The 13,888-nt window shown below is 35.0% G+C and overlaps 1 non-coding gene across 1 annotated transcript; it reads right to left on the bottom strand.

Moving 5' to 3' along the window:
- Nucleotides 1-8,035: 8,035 nt before the first annotated feature.
- Nucleotides 8,036-8,142, bottom strand: LOC113754556. Its single transcript, XR_003465239.1, has one exon. It is a non-coding gene; the product is annotated as a small nucleolar RNA R71 (small nucleolar RNA).
- Between the last annotated feature and the right edge of the window lie 5,746 nt (nucleotides 8,143-13,888).

The following is a 13,888-nucleotide window of genomic DNA, read 5'->3' as shown; positions in this document are numbered from 1 at the left end:
GAATAGAGATATACTTAAGTAGATTGTTTTTGCAATTCATGAAAAACACAAGAGTAGATATTGTTATTCACCATGAGAATAGGGAAAACTAGACTATTCTAGATCACAAGTGCTCTTTGGGCTGTTTTTGACCAAATCAATTATTTGGCAAGTCATTTTCTACAATTGTATTAAGGGCCTCTTTTGGCATACAGTTGAGAAATACAAATCTCAGTGGTCTTTCTCTTCTCAAGAAATTTTGTTGCAAGGGTTAGGCTCCCTTGTCCTCCAATAATTAATATGTTGACATTTCCCTATTTCATGAGTACTTGTCCTCAACTTTTCTCTAGAAATTGATGAATTTCTAGAATCTAGATGCATCACTCTATAAGGGCATCCACAGTCCACATTCCACTATATCTCCTCTTTTATTATACTCTCACTCACAATGGATTACATTCCATATAGTATAATAGTATGAGTCCACAATCAAATTAAACATTTATTTTAATAATACAGAACTCATATCCCATAAATAAATAAAGTAATTTTTTAAAATAATTTCGTTATTTTTAAAAAATGAATTATTAACTTTCATTAAATTTTTTAACCTTTTGAATTTTTTATTTTATAAAAAAAATATTATTAATTTATGAGTTTGAGCAATATATCTTTTTTTGTCTCTCAAAAAATAATATATTGTTATTTTCTAAAAATAATTATGTAATTATTAAACAAATATGTGTTACCTCAAACGTGAAAATATCATAATATTCCATGCTTAATTAATAATTCTTTATGTAATTAATTGAACTCCATAACTGAAGAGTGCGGAATATAAATATAACAATTAACTCATTCACAGTCAAGTTTTACATTTATATAATTTTAAATATCCTTCACGTGATTTTTCCTAACTATACGAGTCAAGATTGAGTATAGGATATTAAAGATCGAACCCACAAGGAAGAATGTCAATTACCGATAGTTTTTAAACTTTTTTATTATTTAGATTATCATAAGAGTAAGAAATTAAATCTACACTATAAACATGAGATAAAAGTAATACAAATAATAATAGAAAACTCCTATAGGTATGGAATTTCTCACTACTCTTACAAATGAAATTACCGATTAAGTGACTGCTATTATCTTGGCTAGTTATGATATAATTTCCTAATGTATGTGAAATCTACGCTCATAGTGAATCAACTATACTTGTAATTAAACCATACCTACTCTCGTGGTTATGAAATTAACTACAAACTCATTTCTTCTATGAAATTACATGAAACAAGTCACAAAATCACAAAAGTGCATCTCTACTCTCATGAGTGTACTCTCTAGATTTATCACTTTTTTGAACTAGTGTTAAATTTCAATTATCATTGCAAACTTAACACATTAATGACAATTATATTTTACGTGTTTTTAGTGTGTTTTAACTAGTGTTATAACTAATTAACTAGGGTTTTGGTAAAAATGTACATTTGTGGTTTAAATGGTAAACATTTGCATTTCTATGGATTTGAATGGTAAAAACTTCATGTTTTTGTAGGTTTAATGATTCAATCATCAAAGAGTGTGAATTGAGAAGATAATTGGATGATAATTGATGATTTGAAGTGGTTAAAAGAAGACATGAAGTGCAAAACATTCAAATGAAGAAATGCAAGTGAAGACAGTTTTGACACATCTTCGTATTTCGGCAATATCTTGAGCTAAAATGATCGGTTCGAGTTGATCTTTATACTATTTTGAAGTTAAGAGATAGATCTACATGGTATGACGACATCGAAGTCCAATTCAGTTTTTTCCCTAATCAAAAAGTCGAAATACAGAAGCTTATTTGTATGGTCGAGAGCTGAAACAGGGGATTGACTAGCAGATGGTATTTTGATCATATCTCAGTCCACAGAGCTCCAAAGTGGATGATTCTTGAAGCATTGGAAAGCTAAGTCAAGGGGTTACAACTTTCATGTTTTCACAAGAGCTATTTCAGCCTCCATCATAGAGAAAATATCCGTTTAAACGAGGTCAAATTCACAAAAGTGAATATGCGACTTGAGAAAATGTGGGTTGTAGTCGCATATTCTCTAGTCACGTATTGTGGCCTTACTTTTGCAATTTGCCCAGCCACTTGCCTTGTTTCACACTACTTTCCAACTATAGTTGGAGAGAGAATTTCGGCTGCACATCCTTCTGATGCAAAAAGGAAGAGAAAATGGGCTTTATGTCTTGTCCAAAACCACTTTTTGACTCTCTTAACATTTTTAGAGGTGAGAATCATTAGAAGAGAGAGTAGATCATATTAGAAGTAGCTCATATTAGATTTTACCATGAGAGTTTAAAAGTTAGTCTTGTCTTATTCTCTCTAGTTAGAACTTTTTTGTGAGAACAATTGGAGACTTCATTGTACACCATTTTGTTGAAAAAATTGAAGATCATTGGGAGTTTTGTCATTACTTTGGCTAAGCTTTCTTTATCTATTTTTTACTTGTGATTCATGATGTATTTTTGCAATGAAACTATGAGCTTACTTGTTATATCTTACATGAATAGCTAAATTTCTAGATCTAGGGAGGAGATGAAACTTATGGCTATTTGATATGAAGTGAATACGATTTACACTTGTTACATTTTGTATTAACTTGTCTATTTGTGCATGCTTATCACTTGTTGTTGCTTGATCACCAATAACAAGCTCTTAGTTTTATTATTCAATGAAAATTGGTAATAATGATGGAACAACATGCGTAGAGCTTGAGTAGTCGACTCATGAGAATAGAGGTACACTTGAGTGGACTAAACTTGCATTTCGTGAAGGAAACAAGAATAGAACTAGTTATTCACTATGAGAATAGGGAAAACTATATTATTTTAGGTCATTTCATCATGAGAATGAGATTTGGTAATATTAGAAATGAATCCCTTAGTTAAACAAGGGTTGTAACAAGAGATAAATCTATTCATTTGTGTTGTTTATGCCATATGTTGACCTTGGTCCCTAACTTTTGATGTTTACAAAATAATGGATAATACTAATATCTCTTCAAGAAATATTTTCAGTTGTGAAGCAAATCAGATTCAAAGATCAAGTGCAATTGAAATGGACAAAAGCTGCTGAAAGCTGTCGGACGCTTGGATCGGACGTCCGATAATTATTGTGTAACTTCGGACGCATGAAGAACTCAACTACCGGACGTCCGAAGGAAATAAGACATTCCCCCTGGATCACTGACATCGATCGGACGCAAGTATCGGACGTTCGATAGGATCCTTCAAAGTCGACAAAACCATCGGACGCTGAATATGTCTCCACCGGACGTCCGATAGAAACAAGATGATTTCTCAGATCTCTTTGTTTGCTGTCGGACGCACAAAGAGCTTGCACCGGACGTCCAATAGAATTGAAGAAAATTTCTCAAACTTACTGCCTGCTGTCGGACGCAAAAAACAGGAGTACCGGACGTCCGATACTCCAACGGCTAGTTGACTGTTCAGCTACATTCTATCCGTTGGAAGTATTAATAAAGTATTTTGTTGGTCTCCTATAAATAGAGTATGGTCAAAATCTTCAAATAACTTTTGCATACTGAAGATACAAAAGATCTAGAATAGTTTTAGTGAGAAAACACTCTCCAAAGAAGATTTGTAGTCTTAGTGGTGCTAGATTCATTGTAAGCTTTTCATTTGTGAGTGAATACTTCATGAGTGTAGCTCTGTGAGGGTTGTCCTGAGAGATAGTAAAACTTCCTAACTTGACCGAGTGGAGTTCGAGGTAAGGAGTAGGTGAACCTTCCTTTGTACACAAGAGTGATTGTAATTCAACAACTTGAAGAAACTTGTTTGAATTAATCTACAAGTTCAAGAGGAGTTGGGTAGTTAATTGGTTTGCAATTCTTTCCTTTTTATTTACTTATTGTTGCATTTGTGATCTTTACATTGCTTATCTCTTCCACTTGGTTGTCTTCGATCCTTACAATTGGTATCAGAGCTTGGTCTCCTTGAGATTAAGCTCAATCGGCTTAGGAGTAATAATGACAACTAATAATGCCATATTTTTTGAAGGACATTCTGTGATTAGACCACCTATGTTTAATGGATCAAATTATGTGAGTTGAAAAGAAAGAATGATTATATTTTTGCAATCAATTGATATTGAATTGTGATTTATTATTAGTGAAGGTTCATATGATGCATCTCTTATAGATGAAAATACTCATAGATCTAGACCAAAAACTAGAAATGAATTGACTGCTGTGGATAGAGCTCATCTCACCTTAAATGCGAAAGTCATGAATGTGTTATATTGTGCTTTAGATTTAAATGAATCCATTAGGGTCAAAGGGTGTAAGTCCGCTAAAGAAATTTGGGACAAACTTAGGGAAGTCTATGAAGGAAGTGAGAATGTGAGAGAACAAAAGAAATCTATTCTGGTTACCAAGTATGAATCGTTCAAAATAGAACCTCATAAAAATATTGATAAGATGTATTGTAAATTCAATGACCTCATTAAGGATTTAGAGGTGCTGGAAAAGGAAAACTCTCTAAGTGAGAAAAACAGAAAAATTCTGAATGCTTTATCAAAGGATTGGGAGAGTAAAGTGATTGTCATTGAAGAAGCTAGAGATCTAAATTTCTTGCCCATTGAATCTTTTATTAATTCTCTAATCTCTTATGAGCTGAAACTTAAGTCCAAAATGCAAGAGGAAGAGGATGCGAAAGTAAGAAGGAGCATTGTTTTAAAGGCATTTCAAGATGAAAATGATTCTGCCTCTCTAGATGGAGAAGATGCGGAAGTTGATGATAGTGATCTAACTCTCATCACAAGAAGTTTCAAGAGAATCCTCAACGAAAGGAGATTTAGAAGAGGAGAACCTAACAATTCAGATTCTAATCAATTCAATAATGCAAGAAACAAAGGAAAGTATGAGACCAACAAAAAACAAGATGACAAATGCTATGAATGCGGCCAACTTGGACACTACATGAGTGAGTGTCCAATGAAGAAGAGGGAAGTTGAAAGAAAACCAAAATTCAACAATTTTCAATTCACATGGAATGAGTGCAACTCCGATGGTGAAATTGAAGAGGAAGAAGAATCTGCTCAATTGGCTTTCATGGCCATTGGAGATGATGAGGTAACAACTTGTAATTCTCAATTTGAAAGTGATGATGAAATTGATGATGATCATGAATTTTTCATTATAAAATTGCATGATAGTTTGAAAGAATCTTATGCTAAAAATAAGGAATTAAAACATAAAATTGGTTTTTTTCTTCAGGACAATGTACGTCTTTTTCAAGAAAATAAAAAACTGAAAACTGAAAGTGATTTCTTAAAAAAGAGTGAGACTGTTTTACACTTTGAGCTTGATAAAAAAATAAGACTTTGTGAAATGTTTAAAAAGGAACATGGTGATTTGAAAAGAAGAATAGATAATTTAAATGAGTTGCTCCAATATAAAAAACAAGACCGTTTTCAAAGTAATAAATCAAAGACTCATCTTGGCACTCATAAGAAGAAGTTAAATTCTGGTGCAAATGAATTTGCTATTTATAAGAGAAGACAAGTAAGATTTATTAAACTTATTCATGTAAATAACTCTTTGATTATGTGTAATTTTTGTTGTCAAAAATGTCACATGAAAAGTGATTTTTATGTGAGAAAAAACATGAGAAGAGGTATGAAATGTATGTGGATAGTTAGACATAATGCTAACTCTCAAGAACCCAAAAATTAAAGGGAGAAAAAAGAATAATGCTGATCTCATGATGATTTGCTTTTTATTTTGATTGTTATTTCTCTGTTTGATACTTCTTTTGATATTAATTCTCTGTGATATGTTGGTAATTGCTGTCATTTCTCTGTTTTTATTTGGAATATTGGATTCTCTGTTATTGTTGCTGGATTTTGGTAGCTGATTTTTACTCTCATCTTATGATGACAAAAAGGGGGAGAAATAGATGCTATATGTAAGGGGGAGTTATGCAATGAGTGAGGGGGAGCTTTTGCTCATATGCTCAATCTTTTTCATTCTTCCATCTATTGTTTTGTCATCATCAAAAAGGGGGAGAATATTGACCTTGGTCCGTAACTTTTGATATTTACAAAACAATGGATAATACTAATATTTCTTCAACAAATATTTTCAGTTGTGAAGCAAATCAGATTCAAAGATCAAATGCAATTGAAAGGGACAAAAGCTACTGAAAGCTGTCGGACGCTTGGATCGGACGTCCGATAATCATTGTGTAACTTCGGACGCATGAAGAACTCCACCACCGGACGTCCGAAGGAAATAAGACATTCCCTCTGGATCACTGACCTCGATCGGACGCAAGTATCGGACGTCCGATAGGATTCTTCAAAGTTGACGAAACCATCGGACGCTGAATATGTCTCCACCGGACGTCCGATAGAAACAAGATGATTTTTCAAATCTCTTTGTTTGCTGTTGGATGCACAAAGAGCTTGCACCAGACGTCCGATAGAATTGAAGAAAATTTCTCAAACTCACTACTTGCTGTCAGACGCAAAAAACAGGAGTACCGGACGTCCGATACTCCAACGGTTAGTTGACTGTTCAGCTACTTTCTATCCGTTGGAAGTATTAATGAAACACTTTGTTAGTCTCCTATAAATAGAGTATGGTCAGAATTTTCAAATAACTTTTGCACACTGAAGATACAAAAGATCTAGATTCGTTTTAGTGAGAAAACACTCTCCAAAGAAGATTTGTAGTTTTAGTGGTGTGAGATTTATTGTAAACTTTTCATTTGTGAGTGAATATTTCATGAGTGTAGCTCTGTGAGGGTTGTCCTGAGGGATAGTAAAACTTCCTAACTTGACCGAGTGGAGTTTTGAGCAAGGAGGAGATGAACCTTCCTTTGTATACAAGAGTGATTGTAATTCATCAACTTGAAAAAGCTTGTTTGAATTAATCTACAAGCTCAAGAGGAGTTGGATAGTTAATTGGTTTGCAATTCTTACCTTTTTATTTACTTATTGTTACATTTGTGATCTTTACATTGTTTATCTCTTCCACTTGGTTGTCTTCGATCCTTACACCATAAGTGGAATCTACATCCTTAGACTCAAGTATTTAGTGAATTTTCTCCATTTGTTATCTTGCAATTATCTAGTTAAGGTTCGTAGGTAGTAGTAATTATAGTTTCTCTTGCTTAAATTGATTGTTAGTCTAAATAATAGAGTAAGTTAGGATTTAGTACTTGAAGAACCCCTCTCCGTGGGATTGACCCGATATATGCCCTAAACTACTAGTTGACCTGTATACTTGCAGTCAAAATGCGTATAAATTGGATTTAAATTGAACTTATATTAAAAAACCCGTCAAGTTTTTGGCACCGTTGCCGGGGAGCGACAATATTAGGTCCTAATTAATTTTATTAATTTAGACCTTATTTGTATTTACTAGTTAAAACTGTTTATAGTTAAATTAAGTTTTTTATTAGTTTTTGTCCATTAATTGCTACATAATCTCTTTTATTTTTGCTTGTAGTATATGCACCGGGTATTACGGGTAGTAGCACCTTTTGATCCGAAAATTGAAAGGATACTACGTAGACAAAGAAGGCGTACACCACAACAACGAGAAGAAAAGATTCATCAAATAGAGGAAATTGCAATAGAGTTACCTTTTGAAGAAGAACTGGCGAAAAACGAAGCAAATAGGCGAGTTCTAAGGGATTTCGCTCTATCGAAAACTTAAGAATCCCAAACAAGTATAGCACGGCTGACGGTAAATGCTAATAATTTTAAAATTAAACTATCATTAATTCAAATGGTGCAACAATCTCAATTTGGAGGTAATGTCATAGAGGATCCAATTGTACACTTATCCACATTTTTGGAGATAAGTGATACAATAAAAAATGAATGGAGTTAGTGAATATGCAATAAGGCTAAGGTTGTTTCCATTTTCATTGAGGATAAGGCTAAAATTTGGCTACATTCTCTTGCCCCTTCATCACTTGGGATGATTTATCTAGGGCATTTTTGAACAAATATTTCTCATCGGGTAAAATGACTAAATTTATAACGGATATTACTAGTTTTAGTCAATTTAATGGGGAATCGTTGTATGAACCTTGGGAACGATTTAGAGAATTGTTTCGGAGATGTCCACATCATGGACTTCCCGATTGGCTCATTGTACAAATTTTCTATAACGGTTTATCTTTCTCTACTAAAATGACTATTGATGCAGCTGCTGGTAGTGTTTTAATGGATAAATCACCCGAAGAATCTCAAAATTTGACAGAAGAGATGGCGACCAATAACTACCAATGGGCTAATAAAAGGGGTAATCCAAGGCGACAAGCAGATATGATTGAAACTGATGTTATCAATATGTTGAGTGCTCAAATGAAGAATATGATGCAAATGTTACGTCGTCAAACCGGATATGGTCCGAGTTCTTCTACTAATGCACATGTTGCTTGTTGTTCCTTATGTGGAGGAGAACACGACTCTAATGAGTGTGTTAATGTTGAGCAAACTCAATTTGTTAATAATTACAACAGGAATGCTCAAAACAACCCATACTCGAATACATATAATTCGGGCTGGAGAAATCATCCAAATTTTGGATGGAAGGAGCAAGGCAATCCTCAAAGACCCAATAATCCGCTGGGATTCCAACTGAGGCCACAACAGACAAATACTAAGTCGGATTGGGAGATTACAATGAAAAAATTTACCAAAGGAACATCAGAAAGGTTTGAACGAATAGAGGGACGGTTGGACCAATTGACTGGGATGTATAGAAATTTGGAAGTTCAAATTGGTCAAAACGCCAACTCTATTAATAATAGAAACCCTGGAGAATTGCCAAGTAAAATCGAAGTCAACTCGAAAGAGCATGTCAATGCTATCACTCTTCAAAGTGGTAGAATAGTTGAGGGACCTAATATTGGCAATTCAAGTGGTGAACAAGATAAAGAGCAGGCAGTTGATGAAGAGAAAGAAAGTCGAAATGATCATGTTTTCATTGATATTGATGCACTTCCCCCCAAGTTAAATCGTGATTCCTTTTCCTCACAGGTTGAAGAAAAATGGAAAGGATAGGGAGTTTGACAAGTTCCTTAAAATTTTTAAATAATTACACATTAGCATTCCTTTCATTGATGCTATTATACAGATTCCCTCTTATGCGCGTTTCTTGAAAGATATCATGTCAAAAAAGAGGAAGATTGTGGATAATGAAATGATAGCGTTAACAGAAGAGTGTAGTGCATTGATTACGAATAAACTCCCTCCTAAATTGAGAGATCCGGGAAGTTTTTTTATTCCTTACACTATTGGTCAATTGCATTTTTCTAATGCTTTATATGATTTAGGTGCAAGTGTGTCACTCATGCCGCTATCAGTTGCCCGGAGATTGGGACTTCAAGAGTTTAAAACTACCAATATCACATTGTAGTTGATAGATCGGTCAATTACACATCCAATTGGTATTTTAGAAAATGTGCTCATGAGGGTAAGGCTATCTATTACACCGGTGGATTTTGTTGTCTTAAATATTGAGGAAGATGTGAAAATGTCAATTATTCTAGGAAGACCGTTTTTAGCCACTGCACGAACTATAATTGATGTGAAAAAAGGTAAGCTTATATTCCGAATTAATGGTGAGGAATTGGAATTTAATTTGATTAATAAGGAAGGGGGTATAGAGCCTATTGCTCTTGTTTCTAATATGCCATGTGAGGAAAAAGGTAACCAGGAATTGAGTGAAGATGTGAAATCTATAAATCTCCTTAGTATTAACTTCAATGGTGTAGGAGCAAGGGAAGCAAGAACAAGGATGGAAGTTAGCTTAATAAATTCGCCATTCCAAAAAGGAATAGGTGAAAAGTTAAGACGACTCGAAAAAGGCAAGCAAATTCTACTTCAAAGTGAAGTCAAGCCTTTATATGACAAGTCTAATACTCCTCCTTGGCATTTGAGAAAGTTGGACGATGGTGATACATGCACGGCTCGTCACACGGTGGAATGGCTTGGGAGTTTCGACCCGTGGGGAGAAAATCACTCCTCAAAGACATAAAAAGATCTAAACCTTTTGAGTCGAGCCAACGACTAGAAACAAAAGCGCTAGTTGGGAGGCAACCCAATGTTTTTGTTAAAGATATTAATTTGGTATGATTTTATGTTTAACGCATGTAATTAAGTTAGATTGTTATATTTGTGTTATAGGTTTGGTAAATAGAGACAAAGATGACCATTTGAGGTGGAAAAGACGAAATTTGATCAAGAAACTCAACCCATCGATTTGTATTAGATGTGTGTTTGATCCGTTATAAAGGGGTAAAATGCATGTTTCGATCATTTTACATGTGCATGCAATGATAATTTTGGTAAAAGAATGATTTAGGATGCATTTTAAATTTTTGGGGTAAAGTGTATAAATTTTGAGAAATGGAAGTTTCTGCAAAAATTTTAGATGAAAATGTGACTGCAGGCAATACGTGAGGCAATACGCGCCTTCAAGTCACGTATTGCCTAAGTCGCGTTTTCAATTCCGCATTGTCATAGAAGAAAATGAAGTCGCGTATTCAAATCCGCACCGAATCAACAGAAAACGTGCCTTGAGAATACGCGACTTGAAGTCGTGTATTCCAAGTCGCGTATTCTATCCTTGGTACTAAATGCAGAAAATGCGAGTTTCTTTCATTCTTTTTCTTCTATCCTCCAAACCAGCCGCGTTTTCTCTACTCTTCTCCATACCAATTCTCAATTTTTCATTGTTACTCCATTTTCTTGCTAAAAAAACATCAATCCAACATCTTTTGATCATCCTAGAGCCTTTCTAACCGATTGAAATTCAAGATAAACACCTACAAATCGGTTTCCAAGAAGACTGGGGGCTAGGGTTCTTTGATTGAAAATTCTTCAATTTGAGGTCAATTGGAGTGAATTTCATAGGGCTTTTAGCACAATCATCATCTCCAAACATCCTACTACATAATTGAGGTAAGTTTCTTCATCAAATTTTTGTATTTTAGAAGTTGATATTTGTCAATTTCCTAAATTTTCTGACATTTTCTAATTACGAATCTTTGATGCATATTATGGATGTTTATAGCCTCTACTATGTTTATTATGATTGTTTAAGCATGTTTAGAGGTTTAAAAGTAGCAATTAACGGATTATTAGTTGTTCACTTTTGAAAATTGCTATATTTGAAAAAAATTGAAAAAGTAGCTTAGATGGTTATTGGACCATTATTGATGGTTGATTATTGTTTCAATTGATTGAGTGATGATATTTTGGCATGTACATTGTGTTTAGTGAGTAATTTTGATAAATTTTGTGAGTTATTAGCATAATTCTTGCTGAACCATGTTTATAGCTAAATGTGCATTATTGTTGCTAAAGTTTGGCTACTATAATCATGATTAGTGCTATTTTTAGTGATTTCGATGTATTTGTGATCTATTTTGATAGATTGGTAAATTTAGTAATTTTTGACATTTTGACTATGTCCCGTCTCGTATATCAAAATAGTGGTCATTTAAGTATATTTATTTGATTTCTTATGGCATAGAGGGATGTATTTGTGGTTATTTGAGTCAATTCATGTTACTTAGTCAAAAATATGAAGTATGTCTTAGTACATGTGGATAATTGCATTCTTTTTCTTAGGTATTATGGCAAGAGGAAAGCAAGTGGTGTATTCATCCTCCAGTAGTGATGATATGGAGGTTAGTGAGGAGGTAGAAGTAAGTGAGGAGGAGAGGTCACCTTCTCCTCAACCGGTTAGAAGACAACTAGGTGAGGGCACTTCTCGTGGTGTTGGAGCGTCAGTCTTCGACAGTGTCAGGTTTTCTACTTGGAGGAATCAAGAGTGGCACGAGGAGCACGCTGATTTGGAGTTCCTTTTTGAGATGCACGTGAGTCCAGAAGTTGAAATGGTTTATCGCATCTCGGAGGCATTCGATCAATTTGGTTGGGCGCCGATTCTCACCTTGTCGACTCATTATTTCTCGGAATTGGTGCGTGAGTTCTAGGCCAATATCGAGTTCAAGGCACGCCACAGTGGTGAGATGGTGGAGTCTTGGGTGCGTGGGAGATGTATCGTCATGTCACGGGAGTGCCTGACTGCTATCTTGGGGTGTAGTGACCAAGGCGGGGCAATTGATTTGAAGAAGGGATTCGTCACACCAAATAGGTGGTGGGATCCATCACATGCTATGAATAGGTTTGGTCTCGAGTATCAATCTTTTCGGTCCTCGAGGAAGGAGACAATGTTGGCGAGTGTTTTCGAACCTCGCCATCGTCTCATTATCTATATGATGGTCCACAATGTCATACCCAAGAAGACGGGGCATACGGAGGTTCGAAAGAGCGACATCTACTTTCTCGACTACATGTTTCATAATCGGGACTCCTCCTACACTTGAATTCCCTTGCCGAACATCATCATTAGCCATATCAGGTCTACGGCTAGAAGGCGGACGACGTCGTTCAAATTGCCATTTCCTCGTCTACTTTCCTTGGTGTTCGAGTGTTTGAGATTAATTTGTATGGTTTAAGGCAGGAATTTGTTACACCAAGAACCGAATTATCGGTTTTTATCTTTCGTCGTCTAGGTATTGGTCCGGAGAACATCCCTCGCCCTGCTCGAGAACGGCGACAAAAGGTGCGCCATGGCCAAGAAGAAGCCGAGCCGTCTACTGTGGCACCACCACCTCCTCCGCCGGTGCATCCCTCTCAATCCAATTGGCAACGACTTTTTGGACTCTTGGACACCATTGAAAATTAGCTTGCCGGAATGAGTACCCGCCTACTCCGCATTGAAGATTATCTAGGCATCCATCCACCTGCCACGGGCGATGAGGATGATGACGAAGAGGATGATTGAAGCTGCACCTCTGGATTCATCTTTTGTTTCCTTCGTTTCTCGTTCCCTTTAAACTCCCTTTTGACAGATGTTTAACTTGTCCTTTTTCTTTTCCATTTCATCTTTGGAACAGTGTTAGTAGATTTTATGTATTTTGGTGACGGCTCGTGATTCATGGTTGATCTGGATCTCAACCATTGCACTTGGGAGTACTTTTTTCTATCTTTTCTTGTTTTACCTCCCCTACATATTGAGGACAATGTGTATTTTAAGTGTGAGGGAGGAAATGTGTGGCACTTGTAGTATTTTTGTGTTTAATGTTTAGACATGTTATTGGAAATATTTCTTGTGCTTAAATGTTGTCTCTTTTGGATTTGCTGGCAGGGAGTTTCGTCCAATTTTAAGGGGAAACTCTATCAAAATTTTTCCAAAATCTTGTCCAAAATTACAAACTTGGCCCAAAAGGTTTAAAATTTTTTCAATTTTATCCAAAAGGTAACAAGTTCCACATCTTTAGTATCTCAAACTCTTTCTACTTTTGAGATAGATATATGTGACTTTAGGACTTCTTTTCTCATTTAACTTGAAAATGACTATTATGTGATTATAATTTTTGCATTTGTAGGAAAGTATATATAGTAAAGTGGAGAAAATTATACCTACATTTTGCATATTTAGTAAAATTTCTTCTCTTTACTCGATTTTACATAGTTAAGTGATAAATATGATAAATAATTGCAATACTCTTCTCATGATTATTCTTTTGAGGGAATGTTTATTATCTTACTTAAAAGAGAAAAAAAAGTAGAAAAAGGAAAAAAATGATGAAAAAAATGAAAAAAAAAATTTGAGAAAAAGAGGAAAAAGGAAAAGAGAATAAGAATTATTCTACTCCAATGGTTCTTGTACTTAGTAACCAGGAGTCTTCATCTACAAATGTCGACTTTCGCGTAAAACGGTACTTGAATTAAGAATATAGAAGGCAAGTTGAGTATGTGAACTGTTGAGTAACCGGTGATCTTCATCTAAAAATGTCGATTCTC

This window comes from Coffea eugenioides, chromosome 11, assembly GCF_003713205.1.
Source record: "Coffea eugenioides isolate CCC68of chromosome 11, Ceug_1.0, whole genome shotgun sequence".
NCBI lineage: Eukaryota > Viridiplantae > Streptophyta > Magnoliopsida > Gentianales > Rubiaceae > Coffea > Coffea eugenioides.
The sequence above is the reverse complement of the archived record's forward strand: the minus strand, read 5'-3'. Positions and strand labels throughout refer to the sequence as shown.